The sequence below is a fragment of the Diceros bicornis genome, chromosome 30, assembly GCF_020826845.1.
Source record: "Diceros bicornis minor isolate mBicDic1 chromosome 30, mDicBic1.mat.cur, whole genome shotgun sequence".
Classification (NCBI taxonomy): domain Eukaryota; kingdom Metazoa; phylum Chordata; class Mammalia; order Perissodactyla; family Rhinocerotidae; genus Diceros; species Diceros bicornis.
The window spans coordinates 6,424,106-6,443,544 of NC_080769.1; the positions used below are offsets into that span (position 1 = coordinate 6,424,106).

Sequence of the window (19,439 nt, forward strand, 5' to 3'; positions counted from 1 at the left end):
AGTTCATCCCTGTGGCCTGCCAGGTGCCCGACCCTCTTCCACCAGGGACTGACCCTCTCTAGAGTTTACATCTCAACCAGCAGTGTTTAGACCCTAAATTTGGGGAATATGGTCAACTTTCTGAGTGTGGGTTTTCCTTCTGAACTCTGGGCAAGCAGGCTGCTTCTTTGAACTGATTCATATTTGTGTTTCTGTCCTTGGAGTCCTTTATCAGTTGAAGATGGCAGCCCTTTGATTCTAGTTTCCATTAGCGCTTGGGGTTTTCAGATGTAAGTTGACTGAGAGATACGATGTAAGACGAGAAAATTGTTAAACCAAATAGAAGTTCTTGTTCCATTTAGACAAAGAGAACCTCAAGGTGTGAGATGGGTGTACTAAGTTCTCACATGCATTTTCCAATTTTAGGTTGGTTTTTCTGTCCGTGTTCCTAGAGAACTTTGACATTTAAAAAGCCATACTATTCCTAAGGCAGATGAATTCCTATTTTAATGGATGTGAAGAAAAAGCACTTGAATTTCTATTTTCAGTGATATGAGGAAACAGATCAAAGCTTGTGTAAATCTTTGGAATTCCTAGTTTATTGCAGGGCTTAATCGCAAACCCCTAATGTCTTATAATACATTACTCCTTCCTGAAAATATCCCCAGTGTGCAATATAGTGGAGGGACAAACTATCATGTCCCTTGGCCTTTTTGTTAGAAAGGGATTGGTAAATTTTGTATTATCTGCAGTTTTGTATCCATTAGTGTTTAAAGGATTGTATCTTGGCGTCGCCTCCTAGTCGAAATGTTAAAATTAATTTTATAAAACAGAAGTTATTTAAAAATAATGACCAAGCATAAGAAAAAATAGTGTATATAAATTTCTCTCCTTATTTTATTTATTTATTTTTAAATTTTATTTATTTATTTATTCTTCCCCCAAAGCCCCAGTAGGTAGTTGTATGTCATAGCTGCACATCCTTCCAGGTGCCGCGCACGGGACGTGGCCTCAGCATGGCCGGAGAAGTGGTGCATCGGCGCGCACCCAGGATCCCAACCCGGGCCGCCAGCAGCAGAGCACGCGCACCCAACCGCTAAGCCATGGGTCTGGCCCTCTCTCCTTATTTTGAATAAATAATGCATGAGAAGGTTAAAAAATTCCTAAGGAAACTAGCTTAAGGAGACTCCCTGCCTGCATGTCCTGCCCCATTCTTCTGCTCTTATTCCAGCCCCCCTCAAATGACCAGTTTTGATCACTGCTTCATCATCCTGTTAGTGTTTATATAAAAACAAGCCAGTGTGGGGGCCGGCCCGGTGGCGCAAGCGGTTAAGTGCGCGCGCTCCGCTGCGGCGGCCCGAGGTTCGCTGGTTCGGATCCCGGCTGCGCACCGACGCACTGCTTGGTAAGCCATGCCGTGGCGGCGTCCCATATAAAGTGGAGGAAGATAGGCATAGATGTTAGCCCAGGGCCGTCTTCCTCAGCAAAAAAAGAGGAGGATTGGCGGATGTTAGCTCAGGGCTGATCTCCTCACAAAAAAAAAAAAAAAAAAAAAAAAAAAAAAAACAAGCCAGTGTGAATGCCTATTTTTCTCACTCATGTTTGTTCTTATAATGAGTAGCCAAGGGTCCACATATTTGGTGTTTAACTTCTGAACACTTAAGCCTCACCCCTCCCTTTCCCCTAGGCCTTCTTGTCTGGACGGGCTGATGAGAAAGCCTGGAGGCTCCTGCACTGTGAGCTGCTGCTTGCTGGGCAGCTCCTCCTGTGAGCTGTGCTGCCCTGTGTGCATTGTTTCTTTTTGTCTTTTTTTTGTGTGTGTGTGAGGAAGATCAGTCCTGAGCTAACATCCGATGCCGATCCTCCTCTTTTATGCCGAAGAAATTTGGCCCTGAGCTAACATCTGTGCCCATCTTCCTCTACTTTACATGGGACGCCGCCATAGCATGGCATGACAAGCAGGGTGTCGGTATGCACTTGGGATCCGAACCCGTGAACCCCGGGCTGCCAAAGCGGAGCCTGTGCACCCAACCGCTTGCGCAACCAGGCCAGCCCAGTGTTGCATTGTTGACATCACCACAGATGGGTTCTATATACAGAGGACTCCAAGTTCACAGTTTTGATAATGCCTTGTCCTTTGGAAGCAGGGGTATGAGAATGGGGCCATCCTTATTGTGGTCTTGTGTCCTATGTCTGGGGCAGAATCTGAGTTTACAGTGAAGGTGAGACTGAAGCTGGGTTCGCCTTGACATTAGGGGATGTCTGGGGTTATGAGGATGATTATACTCTGTGAATGAGGTAAACCCATTAGATGGCCACTCCTTAAAGAGCAGTTATTTCAGAGAGAAAGAAAAACACAGGAAAATGCAGCCAGTAGGTGTTGAGATTGCAGAGGGCTCTCCAGGACCCCTAAGTAACTGCTGCTGCTGCCACCCCTGTGTCTATTGCAACAAAGATCCTCTGTGTTATAATGACAACACCCACAGTCTGAGTTTGGCCCAGCAAAGGGATTAGTTCAAACCCAACTCAAGCCCGGGTTCCTTAAACTCTGTAAAGCAACCATTTGTCGTGGAGGAGGCCTCTAACCCTGACGGCAGTGATTTGAGGCTCTCAGGAGGAGGACCTTAAGATGTCCATAGGCTTCTGATGCAAGAACCTGCCCTGGACCCCACACTATATGCCGTTAGAGCTGCTATTATCATCTCACACTGAGATCTCTTGAAAATAGAGTCTCTGAGAAGCACTGAGCATGTGACGCTCTACCAAGGCGCCTGTTATGCCTTAGTGCTGGAAACAGCACCCTGCCATCTCAGCCTACCTACTGACACCTCCTTGTGATGTGAAGGAGCCTAACCTTGGTCCTGAGCTTACGCCACCTGCAGGAGGGGCATGCCCTTTCATCAGTTCCTTGAAAGATGCTATGGTGATGAAGGAAGTCACCACTCTTCCAGACACCTTGGTTCCCTGGTGAGTTCCTTGGGATTAACTGAATGCACAGCTCTGGAGCGTGCATAGCCTTTAATGACAATACACATTTGTACATGACGGAGCTCAATGCAGAGTTGCTGCTCTTCATCCCTTAATTGGGACATCCCTGATGAAGAACCACACCCAAGTGTGACCAGAGGTGACCAAACATCAGGCAGTCATCTTACTGCTGGCCAAAAATTGGCCTCATCTGCATGTATCTCACAGACATTTAGATGATTGTCTAAGAGATGACCCTTTGTGGTAAAAGGACTCTGGGAATCTCCTGACTTAGAGATAATAAAAATAGAAATCAACGTAACACTTGTTTGTACATTCCTAGGTCTACAATACAAGGACTCACCAGGACACTCATTATCCACCTTGGAGTTCTGACACTGCTGGTAGTAACCATGGCACTCTCAGAGTATACAGTGCCCTGCTCTCCAACAAGGCATTCGGTGGAAGTTTCACCTCCCTTATGGGTCTCAGGCTCATAGAGCACCATACTGGCTTATTGAAATCAGTTGGATGAGAGATGTCCTGTTTCAGTCATTGGGCTAATTGTAATGAGTCTGTCTTCATCTTTTTTTAAAGACTCCAGTTTTTTTTTTTAATTGATATTTTAATAGTTTATAACATTGTGAAATTTTGGGTTGTACATTTTTGTTTCTCCATCACCATATATATGTCTTCCTTCACCCCTTGTGCCCACCCCTCTACCCCCATTGCCCCTGGTAACCATAGTACAGTTTTCTCTGTCCATGTGTTGGTTTATATTCCACATATGAGTGAGATCATACAGTGTTTGTCTTTCCATTTCTGGCTCATTTCACTTAACATAATACCCTCCAGGCCCATCCATGTCGTTGCAAATGGGATGATTTTGTCTATTTTTATGGCTGCGTAGTATGCCTTTGTATATATATACACCACATCTTGATCCAATCTTCAGTCGAGGGACACTTAGGTTGCTTCCACTTCTTGGCTATAGTGAATAATGCTGCAATGAACATAGAGTTGCATGAGCCTCTTTGGATTGTTGATTTCAGGTTCGTTGGATAGATTGCCAGTAATGGGATAGCTGGATCATAGGGTATTTCTATTTTTAATTCCTTGAGGAATCTCCATACTGTTTTCCATAGAGGCTGCACCAGTTTGCATTCCCACCAGCTGTGTATGAGGGTTCCTGTTTCTCCACATCCTCTCCAACATTTGTTGTTTTTTGTCTTGGTGATTATAGCCATTCTAACGGGCGTGAGGTGATATCTTAGTGTTGTTTTGATTTGCATTTCCCTGATGATTAGTGATGTTGAACATCTTTTCATTGGCCATCCGTATATCTTCTTTGGAGAAGTGTCTCTTCATTTCCTCTGTCCATTTTCTGATCGGGTTGTTTTTTTTTTGTTGTTCAGTTGTGTGAGTTCTTTATATATTATGGAGATTAACCCCTTGTCAGATATATGTTTTGCAAATATTCTCTCCCCGCTGGTTTCATTTGTCTTGTAGAAGCTCTTTAATCTGATAAAGTCCCACTTGCTTATTTTTTCTGTCTTTCTTTCTTTCTTTTTTTTTTTTTTGTGAGGAAGATCAGCCCTGAGCTAACATCCATGCCAATCCTCCTCTTTTTGCTGAGGAAGACTGGCCCTGAGCTAACATCTATTGCCAATCCTCCTCCTTTTTTTTTCCCCTTTTTCTTCCCAAAGCACCAGTAGATAGTTGTATGTCATAGTTGCACATCCTTCTAGTTGCTGTATGTGGGGCGTCACCTCAGCATGGCCGGACAAGCGGTGAGTCGGTGTGCGCCCAGGATCCGAACCTGGGCCACCAGTAGTGGAGCGCGCACACTTAACCACTAAGCCACGGGGCCGGCCCCACTTATTTTTTCATTAATTTCCGTAGTCTGGGTAGGCGTGTCATCCAAAAAGATTCCTTTGTGACCAATGTCAAATAGTGTGTTGCTTATATTTTCTTCTGTGAGTTTTATAGTGTCAGGAAAGACTCCAGTTTTTTTAGAACAGTTTCAGGTTTACAGAAAAATTGATGAAAATTCACATAGTTTCCACATAAGCTTTCTATCTGCATCTGCAGTTTGCACTATTTTTCACTTTTTATATTACTGTGATACGTTTTTTACAATTTCCAACCCATCTTGATGCATGACTGTGCACAGTGTACATTAGCATTGACTCTTTGTGCTATATAATGTATGAGTTTTGGTAAATGTATAATGACATGGATCCCACATTTCTGTATCATAGAGTATGGTTTCACTTCCCTAAAAATCCTCTGTACTCCATGTATTGATTCATCCCTCCCTCCATCCCCCAAGTTCTTCACAGCCAAAGGTCTTCCTACTGGCTCATGCTTTTGTCTTTTCCAGAATGTCATATACTTGGAATCATGCACTACATAGCCTTGTCACATCGGCTTGTTTCCCTTCGCAATATGCTTTTAAGATTCCTCTATGTCTTTTCCTGGCTTGATACCTCATTTCTTTTTATCACTGAACAGTGTTTCATTGTATGGATACACCACTGCTTGTTTATCTATTCAACACTTGAAGGACATCATGTTTAAAACCCTGTCTTGCCAATTAGGAATAAAGCGCCTGTAAACATTCGTGTGTAGGTTTTGTGTGAACATAAGGTATCAACTGATTTGGAAAAATACCAGGGAGCCTTAATGCTGGATCTTACTCTGTTTATCAACAGTGTATTTTGTTTAAAAAGAAACTTCCTGTCTTCTGTTGTAGGTGTACCAAATTCTATTTCCATGAGCAATGAATGAAGATTACTTGTAGCTTTGCATCTTCACCAATATTTGGTGTTCTGAGTGTTTTGCATTTTATCCATATAATAAGTGTTTAATGATACCTCATTGTTTTATTTGCAATTTTCTAATGATATTTGATGTGGAGCATGTGTTCATATTGCTTATTTCCCATCTATATGTCTTCTTCAGTGAGATGTCTGTTCAGATCTTTTGCCTACTCTCTAATTGGGTTGTTTGTCTTCTGACTGTTGAGTTTTAAGAGTTTTTTGGATAGTTCTAATACCACTCATTTACCAGACAAGCGTTTTACAAAGACTTTCTCGTATTCTGTAAATTGTGTTTTTATTCTCTTAACACTTTCTCAGAGCAGGAGTTTTTCATTTTCTAAAGTAAATTTTTTGTGTGCATTTTTTTTTTTTTTTTGGTGGACCTTGGTTTTGGCTTTGTATCTAAAACTTCGTCTCCAAACCTAAAGTCATCTAGATTTTCTCAGCTTATTCCTTTGGCATTTTACATTTAGATCTGTGACGTGTTTTGACTTAATTTTTGTGAAAGGTGTATGGCCTGTGTCTACATTCATTGTGTGTGGGTGTATTTGCATGTGGATATCCATTATTTCCACCACTATTGGTTTAAAAATCTTCTTTTTCATTTGCATTGCTTTTCTTTCTTTATCAAAGATCACTTGAGTATATTTGTGTGGGTCCCTAAGGAAAGCAATTGACTCACATCTCCTTCAGCCTTGCTGTCCTCTTTTATTAATTCCAGGAGTTATTTCTGTTGTGAATTCTTGTAGATGTTTCACAGAGACAATCGTGCCATATGGAACAAATGTGATGAATTTAGCTAGAGGTTTCATAGGGATGTTCCATCTCAAGATGTGGAAGTTCCCCTCTATTACTAGTTTATCATAAATGAAAGTTGGATTTTATCAAATCCTTTTTTATTTTCATTTGCTCTTCCTTTCCCTTTTTGTATTTGTAATATCTGTCTTCCCTGTCTTCTTGACTAGCTGTGTATCAATTTTATTAGTCTTGTGTATGTACCAGCTTTTTTTGTTTTAATTTTCTCCATTGATTTCCCACAATGATATTGATTTCTTTTCTAATTTTTATTATTTCTTTTACTGTGCTTACTTTGGATTTACTTTCCTCTTCTTTTTATTGTTTCCTGAGGTAGATGCTTACATTAATGATTATAGATCTTTGGTTTTTCTGGTGTATTTGTTCAATGGCATAAATTTCCCTCTAGACACTGCTTTTGCTGCATACAAGAATATTTTGTATGTTGTATTTTCATTTCATTTTGTTCAAAATAAATTTTAATTTCTCTTGAGACTTCTTTGATCTTAAGTATTATTTAGAAGTGTATTGTTGAATGTTCACATATTTGGGGGTTTTCCAGCTTTCTTGTTATTGACCTCTAAATGAATGCGTAGGTGGTGTGAGAGCATATTCTGTATGATTTCCATTCTTTCAAATTTGATCAGGTGTCCTTTTTCTCCCAGAGGTTGTTGAATTCCCCAACTATTGAACTGGATTCATCTGTTCCTACCTGCATTCTATCCGCTCTTGCCTTATGTATTTTATCGCTCTGTTGTTATGCACACACACATCAAGGATGGCTATGCCCTCTTGGAGAATAGACACCTTTATCAGTATGTGTGTTCCTCTCTATCTCTGAAATTTCCTTGGCTTGAAATCTGCTTTGTATGTAATTCATATACCTATGCCAGTTTTCTTTTGATCTGTGTTGGCATGTGATATTTTTCTCCATCTCTTTACATTATATCAGTCTGTGTCTTCATATTGAAAGTGGGTTTTTGTAGACAGTATATAACTCAGTTTGCTTTTTAAAAATCAGATGTTACTATATCCTTCAATTTTATTGAGACCATTGTTGATTAAAGTTTTTTTTGAAACAGCTGGATTAATATTTAGCACCTCTTTCACTGTTTTTTTATCTTGCTCTTGTTTGTTTCTTTTTGTCTTCCACCTTTTTTCCTTTTTCTCTGGCTGAAATAGACCATTTTATCTGATTCTTTGCTCTCCCCTCTCTTAGCATATCAATTATACATTTATTAAAAAGCTCTTTTAGTGGTTGCCATTGAGCTTTCAGTACACATTTATAACTAACCCACATTTTCTGCCAAATAAACCTATGCCACTTCACTGTGTGCAAGTACCTCATAACACACTATTCACTCCCTGTGCTTTGTCACATTACTGTCATTTATTTCACTTGTCTTAAGCTTCTCATTACCAAATACATTTTTGCTAATATTGTCTTAAATGTGTCAACTGTTATATTAATTATAAATATATAAAAATATTTACCTTCATTTTTTTCTTTTTCTAATGCTCTACCTTTATCATTTATATTCTAACTGATAAGTTTTTGAACATTTCATTCAAAGTAGATGCACTTATGACAAATTTCCTCAATTTTTGTCTCAGAAAGTCCTAATTTGTCCTTTATTTTTGAAGTATAATTTTGCTTGATAGAGAATGTATTCAGAAGTATATTCTTCTTTGTCATTTTTCAATATATGCTGTGTCTTTGATTTCTCTCTAGTTGAATGTGATATTCTTGGGTGTGCACTTTTGAGTTATCGTGTTTACTGTTCTCTGAGTTTGCTGGATGTGCAGTTTGCTGGCTATCATTAATTTCAGGATATTTTGGTGATTATTACTTTGCTTGTTTCCTGTATTACTTTCTATCTTTCTTTTCATCGAGGTATTCCCAACATGTGTATTTTAAACCTTCTGTTAAAGAGAGTTGTCCTAGGCTTCATGGATATTGTACTCTGTCTTTTTTGTTCTTTTTGTTTCATAATTATAATATTTGTTTCATTGTATGGTATTTCTGTCATTTCCCAACATGCTCTTGAACCTGCATTACAGAGAAATATCATGAAATGTGATTACAGTAAAAATGTGTAAATAATTTCCATGTGTTCTTGATGCTGTTAAATTGATGAGGAAGTGTGTACAGAAAAAGAGTGAGTTTTTGATGATCACATCGTAGAATATATGTTTGGAGATGACAGAATTATGTGTAGCTTTCCTAGAAATGGAATGTAGATCCCCCATGCTGTCAGCCTTATGCATCCTACTCTACACATATTTTTGATGTTTTAGGAGTCAGTCACCATTGAGGATGTGACTGTGAACTTCACCCCAGAGGAGTGGGCTTTACTGGATACTTCACAGAAGGAACTCTACAGTGATGTGATGTGGGAAACCTTCAGGAACCTGGCCTTAATAGGTAAGAATAAGGACATTCCTTCACTTCACCAATTAGAAAACAAATGTTTTTTGCCCATTAACGTTGTTCCAAGATGTGGAATGGGAAAAGGGGAGATGTTGGTAAATAAACTTGAAATGGTCATAGCTCATTATGGTCTTAGAATCTAAAATTTTTTTCTATAATTTCCAATACTTTGGAATCAACTTTCTGGGTCTACATTTCAGGAGAAATATGGGAAGATCATGACATTGAAAATCAGTACAAAAACCAGGGGAGAAAACTAAGGTGAGACACACTCACAATAGAAAGCAGTGTCTCACATGAGAATCCTAGTATGTTACAAAATTTTAAAAAGAAGCAAGCAAAATGAATAACCCTTGCTTCAAATTTAGCTATTCTTAGAAAATTTTCACCACATTTACCCTCTGAAATGTGATATACAGGTTCACCTTTTACAAAATAAATTCACTTGGAAACAGTTCTAATAAATCCTGTATATGAATATCACTGTTTGCATAATAGAAAGAGTGAAGTCCTCTTGTAATGCATTCATTATATCAGATTTCCGAGAATTCAGACAAGGCAGAAAACCTGGAGTTTTCCTAAAAATTATAATAAATATAACAAATATAAAATCATTCATGAGGAAATCATTAATAATGTGCTTCTCATTTTTTACAGAAGTCATATGGTATTGAGACTCTGAAAGTGAAGAGGATAATCAATGTACAGAAAACTTCAGCCTTATTCCAAATGTTGATCTGAACAAGAAAACTAGTGCAGCAATACCATGTAAATATAGTGCATGTGGAACAGTCTTCATGCATCATTCATCCATTAATAGGCACGTTAGATGTCACACTGAACACAAACCATATGACTGTGAAAAATATGAGGAGAAGCCGTATAAATGTAAGGAATGTGGGAAAGCCTTCGTTTTTCCTAGTCTTCTTCGAAAACATGAAAGAACTCATACTGGAGAGAAACCCTATGAATGTAAAAAATGCAGTAAAGCATTCACTTCTTCCAGATCTCTTCAAATACATGAAAGAACTCATACTGGAGAGAAACCTTATAAATGTAAAGAATGCAGTAAAGCATTCACTTCTTCCAGTTCTCTTTGAGTACATGAAAGAATTCATACTGGGGAGAAACCCTATGAATGTAAAGAATGTGGGAAAGCCTTTATAGCTCCCTCAAGCCTTCGATCACACATGATCTGTCACACTGGAGATGGACCTTATAAATATAAGGAATTTGGGAAAGTTTTCATTCATCCCAGTTCATTTCAAATACATGAAAGGAGTCACACTGGTGAGAAACCCTATGAATGTAAAGAATGTGGGAAAGCCTTCAGTTTGCACACTAACTTAAAAAAATACAAAAGAACTCACACAGGAGGAACACCATTTGTATCTAAGGAATGTGATAATGCTTTTATTTCTCCTCAGGTTTTCCAAATACATGAAAGAAATCACACTAAAGAGAAATTCTGTGAAATTTCTATGTAAAAAATGTAAAATTCTATGTAAAAAATGCAATAAAGCACTCACTTCTTCCACTTCTCTTCAAAGACATGAAAGATAGTACACTAGAGAGAAACCCTATGAATGTAAAAAATGCAGTAAAACCTTCTGTTATCCCAGTTCTCTTCGAGTACATGAAAGAACTCATACTGGAGCGAAACCCTATGAATGTAAGGAATGTGGGGAAGCCTTTATATCTCCCTCAAGCCTTCAGTCACACAAGATCTTTCACACTGGAGATGGACCTTATAAATGTAAGGAATGTGAGAAAGCATTTATTTCTCCCAGTTCCTTTCGAGTACATGATAGGAGTCACGCTGGAGAGAAACCATATGAATGTAAAGAATGCAGTAAAGCCTTCAGTTGTACCAGTTCTCTTAGAAAACATGAAAGAATTCATACAGGAGAGAAACCATATGAATGTAAAAAATGCAGGAAATCATTCACTACTTCCAGTTCTCTTCGAGTACATGAAAGAATTCATACTGGAGAAAAACCCTATGAATGTCAGGAATGTGGGAAAGCCTTTGTAGATTGCTCAAGCCTCCAATCACACGTGATGATTCACACTGGAGATAGACCTTACAAATGTAAGGAATGTGAGAAAGCATTCATGTATCCCAGATTACTCTGAAGACATGAAAGAAGTCATGCTGGAGTGCAAACCTATGAATATAGAGAAAATGGGCAAGTCTTCAGTTCTCATCACATTTTCCAAATATATAAAAGAAATCATACTGGATAGAAACTGCATCAATGTGCAAAATGTAGTAAAGCATTTGGTTTTCCCAGTTCTCTTTGTAGACTTGAAAGAACTCATGCTGGAGATAAGCCCTATGAATAACAGGAACGTGGGAAAGCCTTTATTTGTCATGCAAACTTTTGAGGATATGGGAGAATGCACACCAGAGGAAAAACCATATAAATGTAATGAATGTGGAAAGACTTTTGTCATCCCAGATCTTAATGAAGGCATAAAAAGAGTCCCTTGATTCAAACGTCTTGGATGTAAACAACATGGGAATGGCTTACACCATTATATGTGAAATTCTCACTAAAAAGAAATATAAATATAAGTCATATGAGAAAGCTTGATGGAAATTAATGTGTAGGCTGTTCTAGAACACTTGCAACATGGAAGAGTTGTTATGAAATTTGTAAATATATTGTATTTACCAAGGATCTTTCTTAAAGGGCAACATTGGATTGTGGATTTCTGTTAAGTACTTTCAGAAATGAATATTGAAGTGAGGTAATTCTGCAAGTCATCTTTCATCAATAGTACATAAAATTACTAAGTAGTGGTTTTTCCTTAAATCAACTAATATTTTGTCTTCAATTTTTTAATAATGTATTCATTTTTCTGTATTTAGGGGCAATTGAAAATGATAGTTTGTATTTGTTGGGATTTTCTTAGTGTCCTTGTATTGCTGTTCCCAGATATGCCTAATCCGTTGTATGTATTGTGCCTTTCTTAGAGAAAGCTCCTTTTCTGGGGGGGATGAGTATAGGAGCCTTTTCTTATTTTCCATATTAATGTTTAATTTACTATTAAACAGTTGGAATAAATTTTTATGTATGGCAGGTGTATCAAAGAGTATACTTTCTTGTGAATTCTTATTTTCATATTTGGGCCTTTGCTCTTTGTCCTTCCTTCTGACTGGTATTTGGTGAATAGACTTGAATTAAGTAGAGGCCTGTGATAGGGCAACAAAATCTAGAGCTGGACACATCACCCTGTATTGTGTTATGCCAATGAGGGTAATATTAAGAAGTAGGTCTTTAAGAATCCATCCCCCTTTTGGTTCCAAGTTGGAATTCACCAGTAGCCTCACTTGCGTGAGATTTGGAAGGCAGTTGCAAACAAGGCATTAGTCAGATTTTGGAGCCATCATACAGGGAGAGAGACAATTACAGAGGAGCTTTGAGGACACCATTTTCCATCCCATTTTCTAGATTCTTTGCCCTTCTAGTCAAAGAGTATCTTGAAAACCACCAACAACTCTTTGATTTCCATTTCCATAGAGATATATTTTCCACTGATATTTTCACAAGCTTCACATCAAAGATCTATTAGAGTTAGGAATTTTCTGTATGGTCTCTTGTGTCCACCAGGAACCTAATTCAGACTTTTGTGGTTGGGAGTATTCTCTGATTCTCCTCTTCTCTAAATGATATCTGTATAAGGTCTAATGTGTATAGGAAACATCTTATGCTGTTAATGGTGCTAGTGAGCATGTTTTCCTGATTCACCATAACATCTAGAGTGGGGCATAAAAAGAATATGGGAGTTTGTTTCTCTGCTGCATTATGCAGTGGCTGCCTTGACCTAGTTCTGCCACGTGAGAATGATCACTTTTCTCCTGTCAGGAAAACTGTGTTTTCTGTTCCTTGTAGCTGAACATATTCCCTCAATATGTTTTGAATAAAGGTTGTTTGTATGTCATTAAAACTATGTGCATTTCTTGGTGAAATGAGCACTCCTGTAGTTGTTTCATTGATATATTCTCTCAACTGTTTTCTGAGCCATTGTGTGTTAATAAATATTGTGGTTTTCATGTCCTCAGAAAATATATTAAAATCCATTTTAATTATGGATTTTCAGATATACTTTGCAATTTTCATCATTTTTTTTTTTAAGATTTATTTATTTATTTTTTCCCCCCAAAGCCCCAGTAGATAGTTGTGTGTCATAGCTGCACATCCTTCTAGTTGCTGTATGTGGGATGCGGCCTCAGCATGGCCAGAGAAGCAGCGCGTCGGTGCGAGCCCGGGATCCGAGCCCGGGATCCGAACCCGGGTCGCCAGCAGTGGAGCACACTCACTTAACCACTAAGCCGCGGGGCCGGCCCTGCAATTTTCATCATTTAATCATTGTATTTGATGAGTCAATTTTTTTTTTTTTTTTTTTTTTTTTTTTTTTTTTTGGTGAGGAGATCAGCCCTGTGCTAACATCCGCCAATCCTCCTCTTTTTTTGCTGAGGAAGACGGCCCTGGGCTAACATCCGTGCCCATCTTCCTCCACTTTATATGGGACGCTGCCACAGCATGGCTTGCCAAAGCAGTGCATCGGTGCACGCCCGGGATCCGAACCAGCGAACCCCGGGCCGCCACAGGGGAGTGCGCGCACTTAACCGCTTGCGCCACCGGGCTGGCCCTTGATGAGTCAATTTTATCATGTGCATACAAATTAAGGTGTTTTTTCCTCAGGTAAACTGTATTTTTTATTCTTTTAAAGTTACAATCTTTGTCATGAAAGTAATTTCTCATTCATTCTTAACCCAAAACTTTACAATCATAGTTTTTTCAGCGTCTACTTGCCAGTGACCTGCAGGATTGCACCTCTAATCAAAGGAAGGAGGTGTAACTCGTTCTAGTAAGATTGACCACAGACCGTAAAGGACTGTGAGGTATAACAGTAACAGGGTGCTTACAAGATTTTGCCCTATGTTAGATGATGTGATTCCTATTCAAGGATCAAGTCGTTTTCTGCATTGAATGCTGTGGGGGGCAAACTTAATTCTATCTTTGGTAAACTTTTATCTTTGGTAAACCTAATCATTGTTTTTTAGAAGGCAAAAACAATACAGTAGAGCTAAAGTTAATTTGTAAGTAGTTCCAGTCAGTCATTTTATTAAGAAGTAGGGATTATTACCCATTTTTATGATTTGAGATTTTATCTTTTACCACTTTTACTGTTATGGTTACAAAATACCCTTAGTTTTGTCTTGTCTGTGTACCTTTGATGAAGGAGGTGTGTGACATTTTTCTCATCTTTTATGCAGGATTAGACTTGTCCTCCCAGTGAATGCAGGCCAGCTCCTGGTCTTCTGGAACAGCTTTTGCCTTTGTTACTTATTATCAAAACACTGATGTATTTCCTACAGTGTATTAGACACTGTTTATCATAAAGTATGTAGATTAAAATATAAAAATTCACTTCTTAGTTTACTACATAATATTTTTACTATATCTTCTTTATGACTCAACTGTGGCCTTTGAGTTTAGGTAAATTGTGAGACAATACAAACCTAGCAAAGGAAAGAGAGATGGGACCACTGTGCCAAACAAGCCTTTCTTTCTCTTTCTTTTTACCTATGCTCTTGAGCTCATGTTTCAACATCCCTCACATGCTATGCACTGTGGAGTCACTGTACCCAATTTCAGCAGAAATAAGGCCCAGTAGGATTTGGATGTAGCAACATGAAGCAGACAAGTTCTTGAAATCCTGGTGCTTATATGTTTGTGAGAAAAGAGAGTTGATTAACAAATGGGGAACCCTTGTCTTATAAGATGGAAATATGGGCTTTGAAGAAAAGTGAAAATAATAACATTGGGCTAGTAGGGAGGCTGAGGTGTGTATATCTCTTTTCTGTGCCGGTAGGAGTGAGGGAGGATGTCATTATTATTGTTGTCTGAGACTTGAGACTTCCTGTTGATTTAAGCCTCAGTTCTTTGTGGTGTCTTTTTGCTTTTAATATCATTTGAAAGGATTTTTTTTTACCTTTAAATATTTAAAATGTTATAGTCTTTAGCATTTTCATGTTGCTGCTATACAGACTGAATGTGCAATATATACCCCATTAAACTATGGAGCTCCTCCCATTTAGAGAAGCACTTGCATTCATCTGCAGTGTTCAGCTCATCCTGAGTGTATTCGGTGTGTAGAGTGATATCTATGCAACTCCACTGTGATCTCCCAGTGGAAACACCAAAAAGAGCTATCGGTGTTTAGAGGCAATCATCCAAGGAATAATTGAAATGTGCTGCAGAGACAAGGTATCATTTTGAGGAATATCCTAATTGAGTATAAAAGGAGAAATGGGGAAAAATCATTGTCTTTTTTAGCAGGAGTAGCTGGAAGTCTTTAGTTTCAATGATCCACAAAGTTCCATAGCCCACCTTGCTGTCACAGTTTTCATTTCCGTAGGCTTAGATGTCCTGCGATGTAGTGGAAAAGTCAGAAAGAGCAGTAACAGCTACGAGGTTTAATAAAGAGCAAAAGAAATTATTACTCTTCCGTTTTTTTTAATGTTAACATGCAGTGGAGAAGTGTCATTCAGATGGTCACCACAAGAGTGTTCTTTTTGATGATGACAGATTTCCCATTTTTTGATGGTAAGATTACTATACATTTGTGAAATTTCAGAAGTATACAAAAATATTATATATTTATGCAATTTATAGAAAATGAATAACAGAAACACTTTCACATGTTAGGATAATGTTAAACTCTCCTGATCCTTGATTTTTATGCATTCAACACTTCTTTCTAGCACTGTGGGATCCTTCTTAGGAAGAATTGAAGTATTGAAAAGAATTCATTCCTCAATAAGCCTTTCTTGCAAATCTGTCTTAATTTAAATAAACCCTCTAGGGTGGCAGCTGCTGTCATCTCATACTCATAATTAGGAGTGAAGTGAAAGGGCTCCCAGATTCTTTGAGTTTAAATCAGGTTCTGTGGACAGATCTGTAGAAATATTGTGGTTCTGAAACAAAAGGTGTCTCCTAAGTGGGGTCTGTCTGGGGACATACTCATCCATGTGCATCAGCATCATTTCTTTATCCATTTTATCCATAGAACATTTCCAGCTCTTTGTTTCCCAACTCAAGCCTACTCATGTCTGCTTACTTGGAAACATCTTTAGAGATCCATGTGCAGATCCCACTTTGGAAAATTTCCACCAGACAATGCCAGGGGCCTGTGAGCTGAAAGGGTCACGGAAGCAGTGGTAGAACCCATGTCATGGACATATTCTGTCAGCCACAGTGAACAGAAACATCGCATATTTATCAGATCTGCTTGCTTACTTATTCAACAATGCTTCAACTGATTGACTTTGAGCAGGGAAATAAATGGCTCTAGAATTTGTCAAAATAAGTCAGTCCATTAGCATCTCCCTCCACAAGCCTCTTTCCATAGTGGCTTTAGCAGCCTCCTATTATGTATCTAAGCCTCCATACCTCCTGTGGTGGACATAAATTGCCCAAGGCATTCTTGTACTAGAACTATTCTCATCTAGTGCTGCACACAATTAGAGAAGCCACTGATGGCAACTGACAGACTCTTTGTAAATGGAGGCCCTCCGAGGGCCTAACTTGATGGTCCTCCACAGACAGCTTTGCATTTTGCCTTGGGTCATAAGTGCAGGACCCCTTGGGTTTGCTAATAAAAGTCCTCATTGAAGACAGGGGTTCTTACAGGATGGAGCCCAAAATGGCACTTCTGGCATATCACACCTGCAGGAGGAAATGTGTACCCCTCTTCTGTGATTGATGTAATACATTCTGGAGGAGGTCACCTCCCTTTAAGACACGGTGGCTGCTTCTTGGGAGTGACTTGGGGGCACATGAATGACCAAGGAGTTCATATACTTGATGAACAGTGTGCACCACTGATGGGGTGCCGTGTTCTTTACCTGGAGGAAACAAGCCAACCCTGATCACAGATTGGATCAGATTGATCAAACTCCAGGTAATCGTGCTAACAGGAGAGAATTCCCAGGCCAAAGATCAAACTCATCTGCACATTTTTACAGATCCTTTGCCCATTGCCAATGATCTAGCTGTCTCATCCCACCATTAGCAACAACTCCTTATCCAAGGTTGCCCCCTTTGGCAAAAAAACTCTGGGATACCTTGCCTGACAATACCCAAGTACAAATCAAACTCACTTCTTACTCTGCACATATTATTATTTTTTTGTGTGTGTGTGAGGAAGATTAGCCCTGAGCTAACATCTGTGCTAATCCTCCTCTTTTTGGTGAGGAAGACCGGTTCTGAGCTAGCATCTATTGCCAATCCTCCTCCTTGTTTATTTTTTTCCCCCAAATCCCCAGTAGATAGTTGTATGTCATAGTTGCACATCCTTCTAGTTGCTGTATGTGGGACGCGGCCTCAGCATCGCCGGAGAAGCGGTGTGTCGGTGCGCACCCGGGATCCGAACCCGGGCCACCAGTAGCGGAGCGCGCGCACTTAACCGCTAAGCCACGGGGCCGGCCCATGCACATATTAAACCTCAATCTGCAGAGGCTGATTTCATTGCTCAGGGTGATAAATTGACTCAAATTTCTGAGACACATATTGACTCCTGAAACCTAATGATGTTAATCTTGACCCCTGTGCCTCTGTAATACAAAATTATTAAGAGGAGTCTAACCTAAAGGTCTTTGCAAAATTCAAAAGACTTCCCTACCCTATTGTGGATAACTTAGTGACTCACCAAAGCACCTGATGTGAAGAAAACATGTCACAGGTAACATAATCCGTGCACGTTAAGTCCAGGTGGAGGAAGGGGGTCCCTACAGCTGATGGCAGATAGACTCTGTAGGGCTCCTCACCCCTCTGCTGGGCTGCTTGCTACACTCAGACCATAGTAGAACCATACAGAAAAATTACTCATCCTATCATACATGATCCTACTGAAGCCAGGATCAAGGACTCACCAAGACACTCTAGAAATTATTGATATTATCATCTGTCTCAAAATATAAAGCATTGGGCTCTTGAAAAAGGTATTCAGTGAGTCTTGTACCTCTCATGACTCAGGCTTCAACCCTCTTAGGATTAGGATGGCCTAATGGCTTACTTAGACAAACCTTGCCTTCTTCTAAATAGATGTTCCTGCTGTTTGAGTTACATTCAAAACCTTAGTCTTTGAGGTTTATTATTTTGTTCTGATCATCAGGCTTACTGGCACCTTATAAGTAGAACCTTTCTATACTACACTTTTCTGTCAGAACGGTCAATCCTACAGGTCTTTGGTTTATTGTAATAGTGCCCTTTAGCCACCACTCAATATACCACTCCTGGGTTTTCCTCTTAACATCACCTGTAGTCTGTGTGCCCTGCGTGTCAATATTCCATTTTGAGCACCCTCATCAAACCCCCTCAAGTCCATCCAACACAAAGGTGCTGTTTTCCTATCATTTGCACTCATGTGCTCATTGTCGTGGGAGTCACTGGTCCTGACCTGGGCACACATGACATCATTCAAAAAACACATCCTTAATGCCAATCAAGAAATGTCCAAAACACTCAAAATACCTGTAGCAGACAGCTAATGTTTGAGATGTTTTCCATGAAGGAAAACTCCCTGGCAGCCGTGGTAGCTGGTGACTACTTGCGTTTGGACTATGATTAACCAGCCAGGGAGAGCTCTGTTCCCCTAAAAGGGCTGCTCGCTGCATGTGGGCAGGTTTCACTGGCAAAGTGCCACCAATAACATAAGAAATTACACAACAAATTAAAATAAACAGTTGCATGACTTAAATATTTGAACAGAGTTCCGGAACCACACTGACAATTTCCTGGATCTCTCCAACACCCTGGAATAACTGGATTCAAATATTTTTGGAGGCTCTTTGATCCTAATTATAATTTCTTGTGCTTTTCACATGGCTTTTCAATTAATATTCAAATTCAAGTCCATCTAATGAGATTTGTCATAATTCCATCAATAAGCCTCAGGAGTGAACTTGAATAAAGACACTGACCTCAGTTTTAATATTTGAGTCTTCATTGGCTTGAGATACCTGCTCACCCTGTCTGGCCCAAAGTGGGTAAATATGTCAGGAAGGTTGACACATGCCCCTTTTCTTTTTGTGCCAATGGGTAGGTGGGCCAAACCTTGAAAACCTGCACACTCTAACCCTATACACCTTATACGTTCAAGACATTCGGCCTTGTACAAGCCACCACAACCCGCTTACCCTTGCCCTGCTCTCCTTAGAAAGTACCTTTGAGCCACAAACATATTTCTATTAACTTGCTGCATGTGGTGACATAGTCTTGACATCCAATCCCATTTTAGGTAGGGTGTTAATCCTGTTCCGAAAAGGGCAATGATAAAGCAGAAGGTAACCAGTGGAAAGTGTCTTTTGGGTGACAAAATCGTATTCAGGTTAGTGAGTTTTTATAAGATGAGGAAAATAAATCTGAATA

At 39.3% G+C, this 19,439-nt stretch overlaps 2 protein-coding genes and 1 pseudogene across 2 annotated transcripts in view; all 3 read left to right on the forward strand.

The window, feature by feature from the left end:
- Positions 1–10,624, forward strand: part of LOC131394155 (zinc finger protein 709-like) — a 68,841-nt pseudogene extending 58,217 nt beyond the window's left edge.
- The window catches only part of LOC131394538 (zinc finger protein 709-like), a 340,324-nt gene that overhangs the window by 182,571 nt on the left and 138,314 nt on the right, over positions 1–19,439 (forward strand). The gene's annotated exons all lie outside the window — the stretch shown is intronic.
- LOC131394559 (zinc finger protein 670-like) overlaps positions 1–19,439 on the forward strand; it is a 152,114-nt gene that overhangs the window by 32,728 nt on the left and 99,947 nt on the right. The gene's annotated exons all lie outside the window — the stretch shown is intronic.